We start from the raw sequence: 19,801 nt of genomic DNA on the forward strand, positions 1-19,801 counted from the left end.
GCAAAGAATCAAGACCACACAAAGTATTAGTACCGCTTTATAAAACCTTAGTAAAGCCACAATTGGAATCCTGCAACACAATTTTGGTCACCACACTGTAAAAAAGATGTGGAGACTCTGGAAAGAGTGCAGAGAAGAGCAACAAAGAGGATGAGGGGACTGGAGACTAAAACATATGAAGAACGGTTGCAGGAACTGGGTATGTCTAGTTTAATGAAAAGAAGGACTAGGGGAGACAGGATAGCAGTCTTCCAATATCTCAGGGGTTGCCACAAAGAAGAGGGAGTCAAGCTATTCTCCAAGGCATATGAAGGCAGGACAAGAAGCAATGGGTGGAAACTAATCAAGGAGAAAAGCAACCTTGAATTAAGGAGGAATTTCCTGACAGTGAGGACAACCAACCAATGGAACAGAAGTTGCCTCCAGAAATCATGGGAGCTCCATCACTGGAGGTTTTGAAGAAGAGACTGGACTTGTCTGAGATGGTCTAGGTCTGTGATGGCGCCAAGTGCCAAAAAGGTCACACAGAAACATTGTGCCCACATTCGTCGGAATCACACTTTAGAAAAGTGCACATGCGCGCCTGATGATCCACTGGCTGGCCCACATGCCAGGCTGGTTTTCAGCACTGCTGCACATGCGAAGAGATTGCACTCCAGAAACGCCAAACTTCTGGGTTCTGTCACGTATAAACACCTGATAATCAGCTGGCTGGCGTGCATTTTTCGGCACTGGCCTGTGTGCGTAGGGCAGCCGATTGTTGCATGCGCATGTGTGCCTAAAGCCCAGATGACAAACAGGCAAGGCCGTGGTGCTGTGAGACTTTGGGCCCGCGTGCCATGGGTTCACCATTCTGGGTATATGTTTTCCTGCTTGACCAGGGGGTTGGACTAGAAGACCTCCAAGGTCCCTTCCACCTATTCTATTCTAAGTTCAAAAGGTGAAGGAAAGGCCATGTCAAGCCGGCCTCCCTCAGAAACCAAGAAAGAAACCACTTAACTCCATTTTGCAGAATTAAGAGTACTTTTACTGGTTATGAAAAGATAGCAGATAAGCAAAGCAAGATCTGAGGCAAAAGCGTGCAAAATCATACATATCAATACATGACCAACCCCCTCCCCCTGATAACCCTCATCCCACTGTCCAATCTGCAAATCCCTTAGGTGTCATGTGAGTTCCATCTTCAATGAGCAGCATCGGGTTGGTATGCAGGACGGTTGGCCTTGACCGACACCAAGCATTAATCTCCAGCATGCGCAGTAGACGGTGAGACCAAAACTCCCTTTTTACAATCTCTCCTGTACTTAAACTTCCCCTCCCAAATACCAGCCCCCCCTCTCCCCGTTTCAATGGCAGCCGAAAGCAAATAGCGAAACAGAGGCTGACAGGCCACTTGAGTAGAAGAGGGGCTAAGGAAGGCCAGTCCATATGACAGTTGAAAATATCTCCTCTGCAATTCTTGCTATACGTGAGGTCTTGTTCTACCACCACCATTATCATCAGATATGCTCTAGTCTAGAACAAGGGACGCAGTGGCTCAAGTGGCTAAGACGCTGAGCTTGTCCATCAGAAGGTTGGCAGTTCGGTGGTTTGAATCCCTAGCGCCGCGTAACAGAGTGAGCTCCCGTTACTTGACCCAGCTTCTGCCAACCTAGCAGTCCGAAAGCACGTAAAAAAGGCAAGTAGGAAAATAGAAACCACCTTTGGTGGAAAGGGAACAGCGTTCTGTGTGCTTTTGGTGTTTAGTCATGCTGGCCACATGACTACAGAGACATCTTTGGACAGCGCTGGCCCTTCAGCTTTGAAACGGAGGTGAGCACCGCCCCCTAGAGTCGGGAACGACTAGCACATATGTGCGAGGGGAATCTTTACCTTTACCTATGCTCTATAACAATCAGCCCAGTTAATACTTCAAAGGTTGATTTCTTGTGTTGCAGACATAGTTTGTTCAATAAGCTTTATGTCTTTTGTTAACCCTGGTTTTTGTAAAATGGTAGCAGCAGCTCTTTCATAGACACCGTATCAGCTGGAACCCCGAGGCTTAGGAGCAGTCAATTGCAGAGGGAAATCAATAGGGTCACATTGCATATACACAGGACAAGCCCACCTAGGTGAATAAAAGAATGAATATTGATATTTGTCTCCTGCTATTAAAATACAGATCTACCAGATAAGCAGAATCTTTCTTGATCTATTGGCTGCTGTGTTAAGGTCAAGGTGGAGCCAAAACAGCACTCAGGTGTGCAATTATTTTACACATATCACAATGGGAGGGGCTGTGATTTTGTTTACCGGCATGGGGCATTGCTGAGAATTCAAGGAGGGGAACATCTGGAAGGTCTTCAGGTTGGAGCAGAAGGGGATCTGAAATAATCAGAATAGAGCTGGAAGGGACCTTGGAGGTCTTCTAGTCCAACCCCTCCCCTCTAGCAGGAGACTCTATACCATTTGAGACAAGGGCCTGTCCAGTTTCTTCTTGAAAACCTTCAGTGACGGAGCCCCTGCAACATCTGAAGGCAACTTCTGTTCCACTGGTTAATTGTCTTCTCCGTTAGGAAGTTTCTCCTTAATCTCAGGTTGCTTCTCTCCTTGATTAGCTTCCATCCATTGAATGTCTTCTGGAACTATTGAGTGTAGAACTAAAGTGTGTTGAGTGAAACCATAGAAGCTATTCTAGAACCACAACCCAACCTATTGGTTCTAACGCTGCAAGTTGAACTAGGTGTCCTTGAATCATGAGCTAGTATGCAAGCTAAACAATACTCCTCCTCCTCTTCTTCTTTTTCTTCTTCTTCATCTCCTCCTCCTCTTCTCCTTCTCCTCCTCTTCTTCTTCTTCATCATCTTCATCTTCAACTCCCTTCTCCTCCTCTTCTTCTTCTCTTCCTCCTCCTCCTCCTCCTCTTCTTCTTCTTCATCTTCATCTCCTCCTCCTCTTCTCCCCCTCCCACTCCTCCCCTTCTACTTCTTTTCTTCTCCTCCTACTCTCCTCTTCCTCTCCTCCTCCTTATCTTCATCATCTTCAACTCCATCTCCTCCTCTTCTCCTCCTCCTCCTCCTCTTCTTCTTTTTCATCTTCATCTCCTCCTCTTCTCTTCCTCTTCCTCCTCCTCCTCCTCCTCCTCCTCCTCCTCCTCCTCCTCCTCTTCTTCTTCTTCTTCTTCTTCTTCATCATCATCATCATCATCATCATCATCATCATCATCATCATCTCTTCCTCCTCCTCCAGAAGTTGTGAGAGTTCCATCACTGGAGGTTTTCAAAAGGAGACTGGACAGCCACTTGCCCAGAATGGTCAAGTTGGCCTGAGCTTCAATGGACTCCAGAGGATGGTAGAGGACAGGAAGGCATGGTGGAATGTGGTCCATAGGGTCGTGGTGAGTCAGACACGACTTTGCAACTAACAACAAGAACAAACTTAACTCTGCAGTGATTTACTGTACTATTGGAAGTATAGGCAGGAGAAGATGCAGGAATACCAATGAGCTTTTAACAAGCTTTCATGAGATTGACAATAAGAGATGGAAATCAGAAACAGGGAAATAATAAGCAATGAGGCCATCAACAAACACAACCCTCAGAGAGATATTAAGTGCAGAAAAAAGCATTTTGCAAACAGGGGTTTGATTTAACCATTTGAAGCTTGGATGATATTTTTTAGTAAGACACAATATTTTTCTTTTTACCAGAGATTTGCCCTCTTGTCTGGATGTTCTTCCCCAGAAATTAAATTGGTCCTTATAAACCTGAGTTTGTACTACCTCTAATGGCAGAAAGTGAAGTGGAACTAAAGACCCTCTTGATGCGGGTGAAGGAGGAGAGTGCAAAAGTTGGCTTGAAACTCAACATTAGGAAAACTAAGATCATGGCATCCAGCCCTCTCAATTCCTGGCAAATAGATGGAGAAGAAATGGACAGATTTTATTTTCCTGAGCTCCAAGATCGCCGCAGATGGGGACTGCAGCCAAGGAATTAAAAGAGGCTTGCTCCTGGGGAGGAAAGTAATGGCAAATCTAAATCTTTTTAGCATCCTAAAAAGGAGAGACATCCCCCTGCCAACAAAAGTGTGTCTAGTCAAGGTTGTGGTTTTCCCTGTTGCAATGGATGGCTGTGAAGGTTGGACCACAAGGAAGGCTGAGTGCCAAAGAATGGAGGCCTTTGAACTCTGGTGCTGGAGAAGAAGACTCCTGCATTGAGTCCCTTGGGCTGCAAGGCCATCCAACTGGTCAGTCCTAGAGGAGATCAACCCTGGCTGCTCTTTAGAAGGTCAGATCCTGAAGAGGAAACTCAAAGACTTCGTTCCACCTAAGGAGAAGGAAGGAGGACTCCCTGGAGAAGAGCCTCATGCTGGGAACGATGGAGGGCAAAAGAAGAAGGGGGCGGCAGAGAAGGAGATGGCTGGATGGAGTCACTGAGGAAGCAGTCGGCGTGAGCTTCAATGGACTCCAGGGGATGGTAGTGTTACATCCCCGAGGCTGCTACGGCCGCCGAATGTCAGCTGGCAGCAAGAGACTCCTGATTGGTTCGAGGCGCTTGGGCTTTCCATTGCTGGTATCAATACCTGTTCCGAGTCTGACATCCAAGAAGAGCGAGCCTTGGAATTCCCTGATGTATTCGACAATTCATTGGGTAAATATAAAGGAACTCCCATTTCTCTCAGTTTAGACCCCAATATCGCTCCCATTCGTCTAAAAGCTAGGCGAATTCCTTTCACATTAAGGGCTAAAGTAGAAGCTGAATTAAGCAAATTAGTGGAGCAAGGAGTTCTGGAACCCACTGATTATTCACAATGGGAAACACATATTGTTGCCCCGGTAAAATAGATCCCGATGGGTCTATTAGAATTTGTGGGGATTTAAAATCTACCATTAATAAAGCGTTGCGAGCAAATCCATACCCCTTTCCTGTAGTTCAGTGCTTCTCAATTATTTTCTGTCATGCCCCCCCTAGGAAGAAGAAAACATTTCGCCCCCCCCCCCGCGCGACTGTAAATAGTATCATTTGTCTATAAAATTGTTATAAGTACACCTCTGCATAACATAGCACACCGGTCTTTCCTCGTCTCCCACCGTAGTCACATGCTTTCTTTCCTCTTTCTCTCTTACTTGTCTATCCTTCCTTCCACCCTCCCTTCCTCCTTCCCTTCCTTCCTGCCTCCCTTCCAGTTCCCTCCTTCCTCTTTCCCCCTGCCTGCCTGCCTTCTTTCCCTCCTGCTTATCTATGCTTTCTTCCTTCCTTGCACCTCCCTCCCTTCTGCCTGCCTGCCTTCTTTCCTCTTTCCCTATCCTCCTATCCTTCCTTTCTCCCTCCCTCCTTCCCTGCCTCCCTTCCAGTTCCCTCCTTCCTCTTTCCTCCTGCCTGCCTGCCTTCTTTCCCTCCTGCTTATCTATGCTTTCTTCCTTCCTTGCACCTCCCTCCCTTCTGCCTGCCTGCCTTCTTTCCTCTTTCCCTATCCTCCTATCCTTCCTTTCTCCCTCCCTCCTTCCCTGCCTCCCTTCCAGTTCCATTCTTCCCTCCTTCCTTCTGCCTCCTTCCTGCCTGCTTGCCTTCTTTCCTCTTTCCCTCCGGCGTGTCTGCTTTTCTTTCCTTCCTTCCACCTCCCTTCTGCCCTTCTTCCCTCCCTCCCTGCCAGCAGCTCCTCCAGCATCCCAGCTGGAAGCAGCAGCACAACAGTCGCCGTTACCAGGGGCAAAGGGGTGGCGGTGGCAAGATCGGGCGACCGCCGCCCCTTTGTCCCTTCCCCAACAGCGGCTGTTGCGCTTCCGCTTCCAGACGGAATGCTGGCGGTGGAGCTGCTGGCGGGGAGGCGAGCTATGCGGTGGCGAAGACGGGCGGTCCCATGCTTCCCTCCCTCCCACCCCCGCCCGAGCAGGCTTCTTGCACAGCTCCAGCCCGCAGCTCCAATGAAAATCCACAGTCCGAAGTGCTGCCACTTCCAGGCGGGATATATTATGCCTCGCCCACGCCCTCGCCGCCGTTGCACCCAGATGGAAAGGGAGCCTTCGTGCCCCCCTTTACGGAGCCTCGCGCCCCCCCAGGGGGGCGCGCCCCACTATTTGAGAACCGCTGCTGTAGTTCAACACGTACTACATTCATTGGGTCGGGGCCAGATTTTTGCAAAATTGGATTTGGCACAGGGCTATAAACAGCTACCTGTTGATGAGGCCACTGCCAATGCTCAAAACATAGTGACGCATAAGGGAGCATTTCGCTGCCGCCGCCTTCAGTTCAGCATGTGTGTAGCTCCTGGTATATTCCAATGTCTAATGGAGCATCTGCTCCATGGGTTAAATGGAATTCCATGGCCGTAGCAGACTCGGGGATGTAACAGGTAGAGGACAGGAAGGCCTGGAGGAACATTGTCCATGGGGTCGCAATGGGTTGAACACAACTTCGCAACTAACAACAACAAATACCTGAGTTTATTTGCTAACATGTTTGTTCATTCGTTTGTATAATTGTTTATATGTTTACTTCAGGGATGGGTTGCTACCAGCATTACTACTGTTTCAGCACGCAAAAAAAAAAAAAAATCATTAAACTAGGCATACCCAAATCCTGCAACCGTTCTTCATATATTTTAGTCTCCAGTCCCCTAATCCTCTTTGTTGCTTTTCTCTGCCCTCTTTCTAGAATCTCCACATCTTTTTTACATCGTGGTGACCAAAACTGGATGCAAATATTCCAAGAGTGGCTTTACCAAGGCATTATAAAGTGGTTTTAACATTTCACGTGATTTTGATTCTATCCTACAACTTCTGGAGGCAAGTTGTTCCACCGATTAATTGTTCTCACTGTCAGGAAATTTCTCCTCAGTTCTAGGTTGAACCTTTCCGTGATTAGTTTCCACCCATTGCTAATCATCTTTCAATTCTGGAGCCAACTGGAAGTCCGGTTCCCCCACCATAGAGTCTCCTCCTAGCACAGCCTCCTTTTCCCTCTACCTGTCCTAACCAAAAGCCCTATGAATTGTGGAGCTGACCCACAACAGGGAGCCGCAGCAGAGGGATGAAAGGGCCACGTGCAGCTCACAGCCGCAAGTTGCCGACTCCTGATGTAGACCAATCCAACTCTACTGGACTTCCATAAACCTATGGAAATCTGGTTCTTCCCGTAGCCACTGGGGCTGGTATGTGAGTCATTGGAGTTCTGGCATGGAATAAATGGAAATAGTGTTTACTGGAGGCTCCATTTAGTTTTTTCTTTTTTAAATTAATAGAATATGATAGTTTGTGGACATTTTGTTGAAAAAGCCTTGGTTGAACTGATTGTATAAATGTTATTTTATTTATTTATTTATTTATTTATTTATTTATTTATTTATTTATTTATTTATTTATTTATTTATTTATTTATTTATTTATTTATTTATTTATTTATTTATTTATTTATTTATTTATTTATTTATTTATTTATTTATTTATTTATTTATTTATTTATTTATTTATTTATTTATTTATTTATTAAATTTGTTAGCCGCTCCCTCTCCACAAAGGGACTCGGGGTGGCGTACAATAAATAAAACACATCATATAAAATTACACATTGTGCGGAGGAAGTATAAAAAACACAATACATCATTATTATAGCATAGAAATATTAAAATAAGTTAAAATTAAATACCCCATGGAGATTACAAATATAAAAATTGCCAGGAGGAGTAAGATGGAACTACGGTTGAGCCAGGCCTGCTAATTGAAAAAGGTGGGTTTTGAGTTTTGAACGGAAGGAGCGGAGGTCGGTGGTAATCCTAATATCCGGGGGGAGGTCATTCCAGAGGGCTGGGCCCATCACAGAGAAGGCCCTACTCCTGGGCGCCACCCTCTGGCACTGCTTAGTGGACGGCACCTGGAGAAGTCCCTCTCTGTGCGAGCGAATTGGTCGTAGGGATGTGTGGGGCAGGATGCGATCCCGCAGGTAACTAGGTCCTGTGCCATGGAGCGCTTTGAAGATGGTAATCAACACCTTGAAACGCACCCGATAGACCACAGGGAGCCAATGCAGCTCGCGCAGGAGAGGTGTTATATGGGAGTATCTCGTACTTCCCATAATCACCCGCGCGGCCGCGTTCTGGACCAATTGCAGTCTTCGAGTGCATCTCAAGGGGAGCCCCATGTAGAGAGCATTACAGTAGTCTAGGCAGGATGTCACCAGCGCATGAGTGACTGTGCGAAGGGCATCCCGGTCCAATAGGGGGCGCAATTGGCGCACCAGGCGAACCTGGTGGAACGCCCCCCCTCGCCACGGCTGCCACATGGTCATCCATGGACAGCCAGGCGTCTAGGAGGACGCCCAAATTGCGTGCCCGTTCCATGGGGGCCAGTTGTTCACCCCCAATGGCCAGTGTTGGAATTAGCTGGTTGAACCGGGGGGCCGGAAGCCACAGCCACTCCGTCTTGGAGGGGTTGAGTTTGAGTCGGTTGTCACCCATCCAGACCCGTACGGCTTCCAAACACCGGGACATCATTTCAACGGCCTCGTTGGGGTGGTTCAGGGTGGAAATGTACAGCTGTGTGTCATCAGCGTACAGATGATATCCCACTCCAAAACCACGGATGATCTCACCCAGCGGTTTCATATATGTGTTGAACAGGAGAGGCGAGAGGACCGACCCCTGTGGCACCCCACAAGTGAGAGGCCTCAGGGACGACCTCTGCTCCCCTGCCAACACACGCTGCGTCCGGTCGGAGAGGTAGGAGCAGAACCACCGTAAAACGGTGCCCCTCACCCCCGGCCCCTCCAACCGGTGCAGGAGGATACCATGGTCGATGGTATCAAAAGCCGCTGAGAGATCAATCCCTATCCCTGGCCCTCCAGAGATCATCTACCAACGCGACCAAGGCCGTCTCTGTGCTGTGCCCGGCTCGGAAGCCGGACTGGCGCGGGTCTAGATAATCATTCTCCTCCAGGTGACGTGGGAACTGTTGGGCCACCACACTCTCTACAACCTTCGCTAAGAAAGGAAGGTTGGAGACAGGACGATAATTGGCTAGCTCCGTTGGGTCCATTATTAATGATCAGAACTTGTTTGAAAGTTAATTCACTTCCAGTGAGAAAGATTACAGATTGACAGAGTTGGAAGGGACCTTGTGGGTCATCTAGTCCAACTCACTGCTCAAGTAAGAGACCCTTTATACCATTTCTGCCCAATGGCAGTCTAGTCTCTTCTTAAAAGCCTCCTGTGATGAAGCTCCCACAACTTCCGAAGGCAGTTTCTGTTCCACTGGTGGATTGTACTTACGGGTATAAAAGAATTTTAAAAAGATGACTGAATGAATTTTTTTTAAAAAATATGCTTTTTATTTCTATTTTAAACATGCTTTTGTTCCCTACAAGAACATCCTGAATTACTGAACTGGAGTTGCTGAGCTGAACTGATTAATACGTCTGACATCTACCCAAAGTTCTGAAGGGATGCGAGATCCTTGAGATATTGTATGTGACAAAACATAAAAATTATCCATGGGGAAGGTACACAGTGAGGATAAGGTTACTGGTGTTTCCCCTTGTTTATAGCACAGGGACTGCCCGAGACAGCAGAACTGGTGATTTGAAAGCTTAATATGCCAGCCGAAAGACTTATCAACATTTTACTCTTTTGTAATTATTAGAGAAAATACGACCATAGCACAAAGGCAGAAAATGAGTGACGGGGAAATAAAAGGTAATAAATGATATGGAAGATGAATGGGAAATTAATACAGCTGTTAGAGAGAAAGCACTATTCCATTTCAAATATACTTCTCTTCTCATTTAGGTAAACTATGTTTTCTACAGCCAAACTAGGCTGCATCAACAGAGAGATAGAATCAAGATCACGTGAAGTGTTAATACCACTTTATAAGGCCTTCGGAAGGCCATACTTGGAATATTTGCATCCAGTTCTGGTTGCCACGATGTAAAAAAGATGTGGAGACTCTAGAAAGAGTGCAGAGAAGAGCAACAAAGAGGATTAGGGGACTGGAAACTAAAACATATGAAGAACGGTTGCAGGAACTGGGTATGACTAGTTGAATGAAAAGAAGGACTAGGGGAGACGTGATAGCAGTCTTCCAATATCTCAGGGGTTGCCACAAAGAATAGGGAAGCAGCTATGGATGGATAGATGGATGGAGGAAGACTAATTATGTAATTTTATTCTATTTTTACCATGGAATTATTTTTTTCCTTCTTCTTATCGAATCTTCAAGAACCTTGGAACTGCACTGAATACTAAATCTAAATAAATTAGACTTCTAGTAAGAACTTCCATTACTGTCTTCTAGTAACATTTGTACTATTTTCTGGGGCATCCTGGGCAATTGGGAAGCGTACAGTCAATATGAATGATGAAAATCCAAATATTTGGAAGAATCTGTTTGGAAGTATATTTATTTTATTTTATTTGCAAATGATCCTGGAGCATGCAAACATTGATGCAATGGTTTTAGTCATGTGGATCAAGATCATACTCCATCATTTGGTCTGTAATGGTCTAGGGTCTCCTGATTGAGCAGGGGGTTGGACTAGAAGACCTCCAAAGTCCCTTCTGTAGGCTGGATTTTTTTTTTCATCCAAGGGTCAGGAAGCATGGCCATTCCATGTTTCACTGTAATTTTAACCCTTTGTTTTATTGACTTCATTCTCTCTTTCTGTCCTCTTAAATCTCCTTTTTTTTTTTTGCTCCTATTTCGAGAAACATTTTCATCTCCCTTACAAATTGTAGAAATCACACAGCTAGCAGCAGTTAGAGTTATTGTATAGGAGCACAAATAGCTGAAGACGGATCTTGATGTCCCAAATGATCAAGCAACTATATAATGCTGACAGGCTTTCGCAAGGACAGCAAAAATTCTCAAAACCAGCTGCTTAGATTTCAGCAAGTTCACCCCTTTATCTCCTTCCCATGATCTCTCTCTCTCTCTCTCTTTCCCCTCCACCCACAATTTCAAGAACTAAACAGATTTTCAAAAACAAAAGCGGAGAAAGGAAAAAGCAGGAGACAAAATTGCTGAATTGCGTGTTGCATTTAACATTCAGTAAACACCTTGGGAATTTACACCTTAGGAGCCCAATATCTAACCAAGACAACCTTCGTGCGCACTTTAAACCTAAGAATATGCCGAGGCAGAAGCTGGCCAAACCCAAGGATAAAACAGACAGACACAAACTGAGCAACATGGCATGTGCAGTACAATCCAGTGACATGCGTGCAGATCTGTATGTTGGGGAAACAAAACAGCCACTTCACAAACGCATGGCACAATGTAGAGGAACAAACTCATCAGGACTAGATTCAGTAGTCCATCTGCATTTAAAAGACAAAGGCTGCTCTTTTTGAAGACAGCAAAGTCCACATTTGGAGGATTGGTTTGAAAGAGGGGTCGAAGAGTCCTTTCAGCAGTTCCCAGAAGGGTCCACACCCATTTCCACTATTCAGGTGACCCTGAGGACACAGATAAAACTCCAAGTGGCCTCAAGGACTCTCTAAAAAGGATCAAATGAACAGCTGGCTGCAAGGAGTATAAATCCTCCCATTCCCCACCATCCCATCTCTTTTAAGAAGAGGTTGTTAAAGTATTCACGACTGGGAGAGACATGGGAACAAGGTCTGCCAATGAAGAGGCATAACAACTCAGTCAGCCAATGGGAGCTTAAACAGATCTGAGTCTGTGCAGAGAATTGAAACAGAAACATACCGATAAGCAGTCTGCTGCTCTGTGAAGTAAACTAGCTGTCAGTCTAGACTTGTCTGCTGAAATGAAACTAAATGCTTGTGTTTGCCTATAACTCTCCTGCGTTGTGTTTACTTGCAAGAATCGCCTGTTGGTGTTGTACATTTATTCATCTATTCTTATGTATGTAAAGAAGTTAATGAATCCAACTGCATCAGTTATCTGTGTGTGCTTCTGGATTTGAATTGATGCAACAAACTCTGACAGAGATTGGACAACCATTTGTCTGAAATGGTACAGGTCTTCTGCATGAGCAGGGGATTGGACTAGAAGACCTCCAAGGTCCCCTCCAACTCTGTTGTTTGAAAGACTGGGATTATCAAGATGTCTATCTTTGACTTTCCTTCTATAAAAAGTCACCCACAGTCCTAACACAAGGTTGTGGCATGGCTAATTCAAGTTAAGTTCTGTCTTGGGAAGTCAGAAGTGCAGCTCAAATGCTTCCTTGAACACATGGATTCATTTCGTGCATAGAATATGACCAGAAACCCTGCTAAGATTTTTTGGATTGGATTTAGTCTTTCTTTTATGCATTTTTTTAAAAAAAAGCTGACAGAGATGATCAGTGTCTCACATATAGTGTCTGTGTCTCAGACCTGGCAATTGGCGATTTGCCAAAGATTCCAATTACTTGTCTTGGGAAACAAATTTTTCAGCTCTTAATGCTTGACTGTACTATAAATCAAATGCCACCTCCCTCTAAAAACCTCTTCTTAGTCTCAGAATGTAAAACAGGATCCTGTTCAAGCGTGCATTCACTGTCAAAATTAAGTCAACCAGTCACTCCGATAGTTGCTTCCCAGGTTTAGCAGAATAACAGAGCTGAAAGGGACCTTGGAGGCCTTCTAGGCCAACCCTCTGCTCAAGCAGGAGACCCTAGACAGAACCTGTGACTCCAGAGCCACATGTGGCTCTTTCATCCCTCTGCTGCAGCCCCCTGTCACTGGTCGGCTCCACAATTGATAGGGCTTTCAGTTAGGACAGGTAGAGGAAAAAGGACGCCGCCCTAGGAGGAAACTCTATGGTGGGGCAACCAGACTTCCAGTCAGCAGAGGAAAAAGGACGTCACACTAGGGGGAGACTCTATGGTGGGGGTACCAGACTTCTGGTTGGCAGAGGGAAAAGGATGCCGCACTAGGAGGAGACTCTATGGTGGGGGTACCAGACTTCTGGTTGGCAGAGGGAAAAGGATGCCGCACTAGGAGGAGACTCTATGGTGGGGGGAACCAGACTTCCGGTCCGCTTCAGAATTGAACCGGGGGGGGGGGGGAGGCTTCCGGATAGGACCTTTGTGGCTCTTTGAGTGTTTACGGTTGCCGACCCCTGCCCTAGACCATTTCCAACCTTTAGTTTAAATGAAGAAATTGTTTATCGTTAAACCCTTACTACACAATAGACTTTCATTGCTGAGTCTACAATTACAGAGACTGCCAGTTGTTTTCATGGTGAAAGTTTCTCTGACTTATTTTTACTTTCACATCAGCAAAAATTATAGAAGAAAGCAAAAAGGAGGCCCAGCAGTATGTGTATAACATACACAGGATAAAATATCCATTGCTATTTAATGATGGTAAATGAACTTCATGACATGCTTCTGGATCCACTTGGTCTCTTCACACGTCCTCCTTAGTGAAGTGTCCAAACGAGCATCTGCATTTCCTGCATCGAATGAGCAGAACACATCTTTTTTCTTCCTGTCCGGGCCACTTTTTATGGAGGAAGAATTGAGAGCATCTTAACAAGCTGCATCACTGTTTGGTTTTGTGGCAGCAGAGCCTCAGATAGAAAGTCCCTACAGAGAGTGGTGAGGACAACGGAGAAGATTATAGGAAGCTTGCTTCCTGTTATTCAGGATATTGCTTATAAGTGTTGTGTGCTTAATGCTCAATGCATTGTTAGAGGCCCCACAGACCCACTTCATGGTCTGTTTCTGTTACTCCCCTCTGGGGAGTATTTATAGTATTTATAGCATGACTACTAGATTCTGTAACAGCCTTGTTCCTTATGCCATTCATCTGGTAAATTCTCAGGTTTTTTTTTTTGTTTGCCACATGTATGTATACATTCATACTATGTTTCTCTGTTTCTCTGTGATGTATATGTGTGTGTATGTGGGTATATTCATAATGGTTATCTCTTGAGACTGAATGCAATGAAATTTCATTTTTAATGTACATTTAAAGTGACAATAAAATTTCTATTCTATTCCATTCCATTCTATTCTACTCTACTCTACTTTACTCTATTCTTATTACTTATTCCATTTTATTCCTTTCTTTTCTGTTCCGTTCCATTCCATTCCATTCTATTCCATTCCATTCCATTCATCCATTCCATTCCATTCCATATTCTATTCTATTCCATTCCCTTCTCTTCTCTTCTCTTCTCTTCCATTCCATTCCATTCCATTCCACTCCACTCTACTCTACTCTACTTTACTCTATTCTTATTACTTATTCCATTCCATTCCTTATTCTGTTCTGTTCTATTTTGTTCTATTCCATTCCATTCCATTCCAATTTTAACCATCTCTGTTCCACATCTTCTGCTCTACAACTTCCGAGTCAAGAAGTACTCATCGTTCCCATGTGCCAACAGCAGAAGATGGCTCAAAAGAGGCTCTGATTCAAATTTGTTTATTCATGGTCAGCGACCGGCTCAGAGCAAATCAGATGATTTCCCCCCAACCGCTCAACAAGAGACTTAATAATTATTGAGATGTCTTTTAACCAGCCTCTCAGATTTTTCTATTCTCTCCACAGCAGCACGTTCTTTAGCTTTAAGCACTTCTTCAAAAGATGCCTTGCTTCGTAATATTTCTCATCTCAGCTCCACAGCCTGTTCTGGAAGAAGGTGCAGTCCCAATTCTGATGTGTGTGCAATGTTTTAGCTTAGGGGGGGCTTGGCATTGTGAGAAGGTTCTACATATCTCTACCCTGTTTGTTTTCAAGAAGCATTTCCTACACATCTTTGCTGAAACGCAGGCGTCCATCTTAACCAAGCTGTGATATTCTCCTACATCTATTGGCTGCATGAGAATTCTCTTACACTTGGGAGGTATCGCATCATTGCAGTGTCTTCTATATCCCAACTTGAGCTCATGCCGTCATCTGCATTTGGTAGGCAAACTGATTTTTCTCTGGCTGAGCTGTGGTGTACTCAAAGAACATTCTCTGTGGAACTTTAGAATAGAATGGAATGGAACAGAATAAGTAATAAGAGTAGAGTAGAATACAATAAATGAGTAATACAAAGAGAGTAGAGTAGAGAAGAGTAGAGTAGAATAGAGTAGAGTAGAGAAGAGTAAAATAGAATAGAATACAATAAGGAATGGGAATAGGAATAGAAAAGAAAAGAAAGAATAGAATAGCATAGCATAGCATAGAATAAGTAATATGAATAAGTAGAGTAGAATAGAATAGAATAGAATAGAATCAGGAATAGGTATAGGAATAGAATAGAATAAGTAATACGAATAGAGTAGAGTAAAACAGAATAGAATAGAACAGAATAGAATAAGAAATAGGAATGGGAATGGGAATAGGAATAGAAAAGAAAAGAAAAGAAAAGAAAGAATAGAATAGAATAGAATAGAATAGAATAGAATAGAATAGAATAGAATAGAATAGAATAGAATAGAATAGAATAGAATAGAATAAGTAATACGAATAGAGTAGAATACAAAGAATGGAATGGAATAAAATAAGGAATCGAAATCGAAATAGGAATAGGAATTGGAATGGAATAGAAATGGAATAGAAATAGAATAGAATAGAATAAGTAATGCAAGTAGAGTAGAATAGAATACAATAGAACAGAATAGAATAGGGAATATGAAGACTGCTATCATGTCACCCCTAGCTCTTCTCTTCATTAAACTAGATATATCCAATTCCAGCAACCGTTCTTTATATGTTTTAGCCTCCAATCCCCTAATCCTTTTTCTTGCTCTTCTCTGCACTCTTTTGTGACTTTTGTTCTGGGCCAACAACTCCGAGCAGCAACATGCTCTGCCTTTAATCCTCACCTTAAAATGACTCGATTGTTACATCGCAATGCCAACCCCAATGTCTGTAACCTCCGTAACGATCAGCTAACTGATGTCTTCCTTAGAGCAGTCCGTAGCGAGCTCTGCAAGAGTTCTCTTCAGTTGCAATGGGGTTTTTCTGCAAAATCCATTGGAAAGGATGCTGTTTTGTCCGAAGACGATTACTGTTGCCTGGAGCTTACGCAAAAGACAACGTAATGATCTGTGACCGCATCCTTTCCATGCAGGTGGCCACCATCGCTCAGTAATGCGTGATCCTCAACTTCAAGATTCATTAAAGACGGCGGGAGCCATCAAGCCGTGCATGTCCCTGGGAAAATGAAGGGGTTACTATTTGTGAATGAGGCGCTCAGACGGGAGAGGAAGAATGGAAAGGGAAATCAGGAACTGCTGCAGATAAAGGCAAATTCTGGCCTTTGGGCTCATCAAGACCCCAAGGAAAATGAAATGAGACATTTCCAGAGAAAACTATAGGACAATGTTGTTGTGGCTTGCCAGCAGCCAGCAGAGCTGGCAGCAGATTCGGACAGTGAGGAGGTTGGGGAGGAAGATGGGCCAGTCTGGGGAAGGCTCTGATGAGGGCTCTGTGTCGGAGGCAGGGAGGGGGCCAAGGCCGTCTGACAGTTATCAGCTGCCTTCGGAATCAGACATCAGTGAGGCAGAAGAACAGCTGGGGCCTGTTCCCAGTGTGTGCATGCGGAGAGCTGCCAGACGAAGGGAACAGCTGCAGGACAGGGGTCAACTTGGGAGGAAGGCCACAGGTGGAGGGTGAATGGCCCCTCCCAGAGGGAATAAAAGAGGAGTGAAGGGGAGTGGAGTGCTCTAAAGTGCTATGAAGCAGTATATAAATCTTGAACACTATTGCTAGTGCTATTCTTCTCACCCAACAACATGCTTTTTTCTTCCTCTTTGTGGCACAATGATCTAAATTGTTTTCCATTTTCCACCAACTTCAGAGACTTGAATTCTTAGCACAAGGAAGGGAAGACACACGTTCACCAAATTATAGGATCCTCTCGCTTCTCAAGCATCTCTGACAATAATAAAGCGGCTCCTTTGAAACTGCTCAAAAGAAAGTCAAACCATAATTACAGGCAGGGAGATGCGTGCGGGGGGAATGAGTTTGAATGGTAGCAGTGACACCTGGGCTGGGACTAGTATGCACAACGTGTATTTGTCACTGACAAATCACGAGGCTACATTTAATTCAGAACCATCACATAAGTTGTTGCCTTCTACAAATACTGAAAGGAAGAATCAAGTAGCAGCAGCAGCAGCATCGGAAGTGAGGACGAAGACTTCAGAAAATGGCAGGGGAAAAAAGATCTCACAGATCTTTACAGTACAACGTTTGTCCCCCAAGTTGCAAGAGATGTTGGTGCTACTATGGCAGCTGCTTAGTGTGTTGGATTCAACACAAAACATTAAGCGATGTTTTCCCCCCACTTCATCTCCTTAGCTGGAAGGGTAAAAATGTGATAATGTCACCACACGCATTGGAGCTGGGATGAGAAATGTACAAGCTCACAAATTGTACAGAGCCCTCATGCTAATTTCCAGCAGCAGCCTACAAACTAATATTATGCTTATTCAGTGACTCAGTTATTCATTGAATTTCCAGAGAGTGTAAATCTTCAAACTTCCTCTCCTGATTTGTGTGCAGCGCGTTCATGCCTGAGAGGTACAGAGGGGGCACTGTTTAACCAGATCCAGGAGTTCTTGGGCATCCTAGGTATTCTTTTATCCATTGCCAAGTAGTGTTTGGGATCCTAACACAGAATGATGCTGTTCAGAAGAAGCAGATGATGGGACTTTTGATCTGAACCAATCAAGATTACAGAATAAAAGAATATCAGAATAACAAACTAACAGAATATCAGAATAACAGGCCTGGAAGGGGCCTGGAGGTCTTCTAGACCAACCCCCTGGGCAGGAAACCCTATACCCGTGATGGCGGACCTATAGCACATGTGACGAAGAGGCACACAGAGCCCTCTCTGTGGGTATGCGTGCCATTGCCCACTGTTCTTCACGGATGCCAGAGCACCAGAACCCAAAGACCAGCTGGCTGGGGCGTATGCATGCGCCAGCCAACTGGCCTTTGGGTTTCCAGCACACACATGCGCACTGGCTAGCTGGTTTTGGGGTTTCTGGTACTCCGGCACTCCGGCGCATGCATGCACACGCATGTGCATTCCAATTTGGGCACTCATTGCTGAAAAGGTCCACCAACCCTGCCCTATAGTAGGAGGCCAGTTGTTCCATTGATTGATTGTTCTCACGGACAATATCTCCTCTTTAGAGAGTTAGTTGATTAGCGCATTGGGTTTATTGCTGAGTATCATTGATTTGTGATTGAGTTTGCCTTAGGGCAAACTTCATTTTCCAAGAGGACCTGACAATGACCGTATATAAAATTAAGTGGAGAATGGTTTCAGCTTTGGGGGACAGCTAATCTAACAGAGAAGGACGAGGTGTTGTGGCGTGCTGGCGGCCAGTGGAGCTGGCAGTAGATTCGGACAGAGAGGAGGTTGGGGAGGAACATGGGCCCGTCCTGGGGGCTGGGGAAGGCTTGGATGAGGCCTCTGCATCAGAGGCAGAGAGGGGGCCAAGACCGTCTGGTAGTTATTTGCTGCCTCCGGAGCTAAACAGCAGTGAGGCAGAGGAACAGCTGGAGCCTATTCCCAGTGTGTGCATGTGCAGAGTGCCTAGGGGAAGGGAACAATTAAGGAACAAGGGGCGACTCACGAGTAAAGGTGCAGGTGGATGGTGAATGGCCCCTCCCATAGGGAATAAAGAGGAGCGAAAGGGGAGTGGAGTTTGCAGGAGACAATTAGTTCATTTAATTAGTGTGAAGATTTGTTCATGACTCTCAAAGACTCCTTGCCAAGTATTTTCTGATACAGAGTTTTGTTTGGAAGTTATCGGCTTGGCAGCTCTCCAAGCCTGATAAGGTCTGTGGTTCACCTTTGAAAGACTGTTTGCCAGGACTTTGCTGGATGTGAAGGAGAGGAATTCACAGTAGCTTCATAAAAAAAGGGTTTTTGTTGGGACGAGGAGTCTGCTTCGTGATTTTGGGAAGTCTAGATCAGAAGTCATTGCAAGATAGTGACGGAGACCACATAATTAAAACCCAGGCCCTTGTGCAAGAGTGTCACATGGGTGTAAACATAGGGAAGAGTTTCAGTTCTGTGGCCTGGCGGGCATGTTGACATTTTTTTAAAAAAAATTTCCCTGGGCCATGTACTCCCCAGTCAATGTGGAAGAGAGTTTCATGCGAATATCCAGTCTCAAATAGTGCAATGTACAGCGGCACAATAATAGGATGTTCCTTGAGTTTCTTGAGATTATTTTATTTTATTTATTCATTTATTTAGTTTGTCAAACATGTAAAAGGTAACAGGTATATGTGTAAACATGAATAAGAACACAGGAAATGGGTACGAATAAATGGAGACAGGAGGACAGGGAGGGTAGGCACGCTGGTGCGCTTATGCACGCCCCCTTTACGGACCTCTTAGGAATGGGGTGAGGAGGTCCATGGTAGACAGTTTGAGGTTGAAGCTGTGGGGGGTTTGAGGATGTAACAATGGAGTCGGGTAGAGCACTCCAGGCATTGACCACTCGTATTTTCTGCAATTGAGTTTGGAGCGGTTTATCTTGAGTTTGTATCGATTGTTTGCCTGAGTATTATTGAGGTTGAAGCTAAAGTAGTTGTTGACAGGTAGGACATTGTAGCAGACAATTGTGTGTACTACGCTTAGGTCAAATCAAAGGCGGCGTAGTTCCAGATTGTCCGAGCCCAAAATTTCGAGCCTGGTGGCGTAAGGGATTCTGTTGTGAGCAGAGGAGTGGAGGACTCTTCTCGTGAAACACCTCTGAACTCGTTCAATTGTATTAATGTCTGATATATGTGCATGGCACAAGAGAGATTCTGCTTGTCCTACCATCCTACGTGATTGCTTTCATTTATGCCTTCCCCTAAACCCCTCTCCTTCCCTCTCTTTTCCTTATCCATTAATAATCATTTACAGCAACTT

Source organism: Natrix helvetica (assembly GCF_964273705.1).
Source record: "Natrix helvetica genome assembly, chromosome: 7".
In the NCBI taxonomy this organism is placed as follows: domain Eukaryota; kingdom Metazoa; phylum Chordata; class Lepidosauria; order Squamata; family Natricidae; genus Natrix; species Natrix helvetica.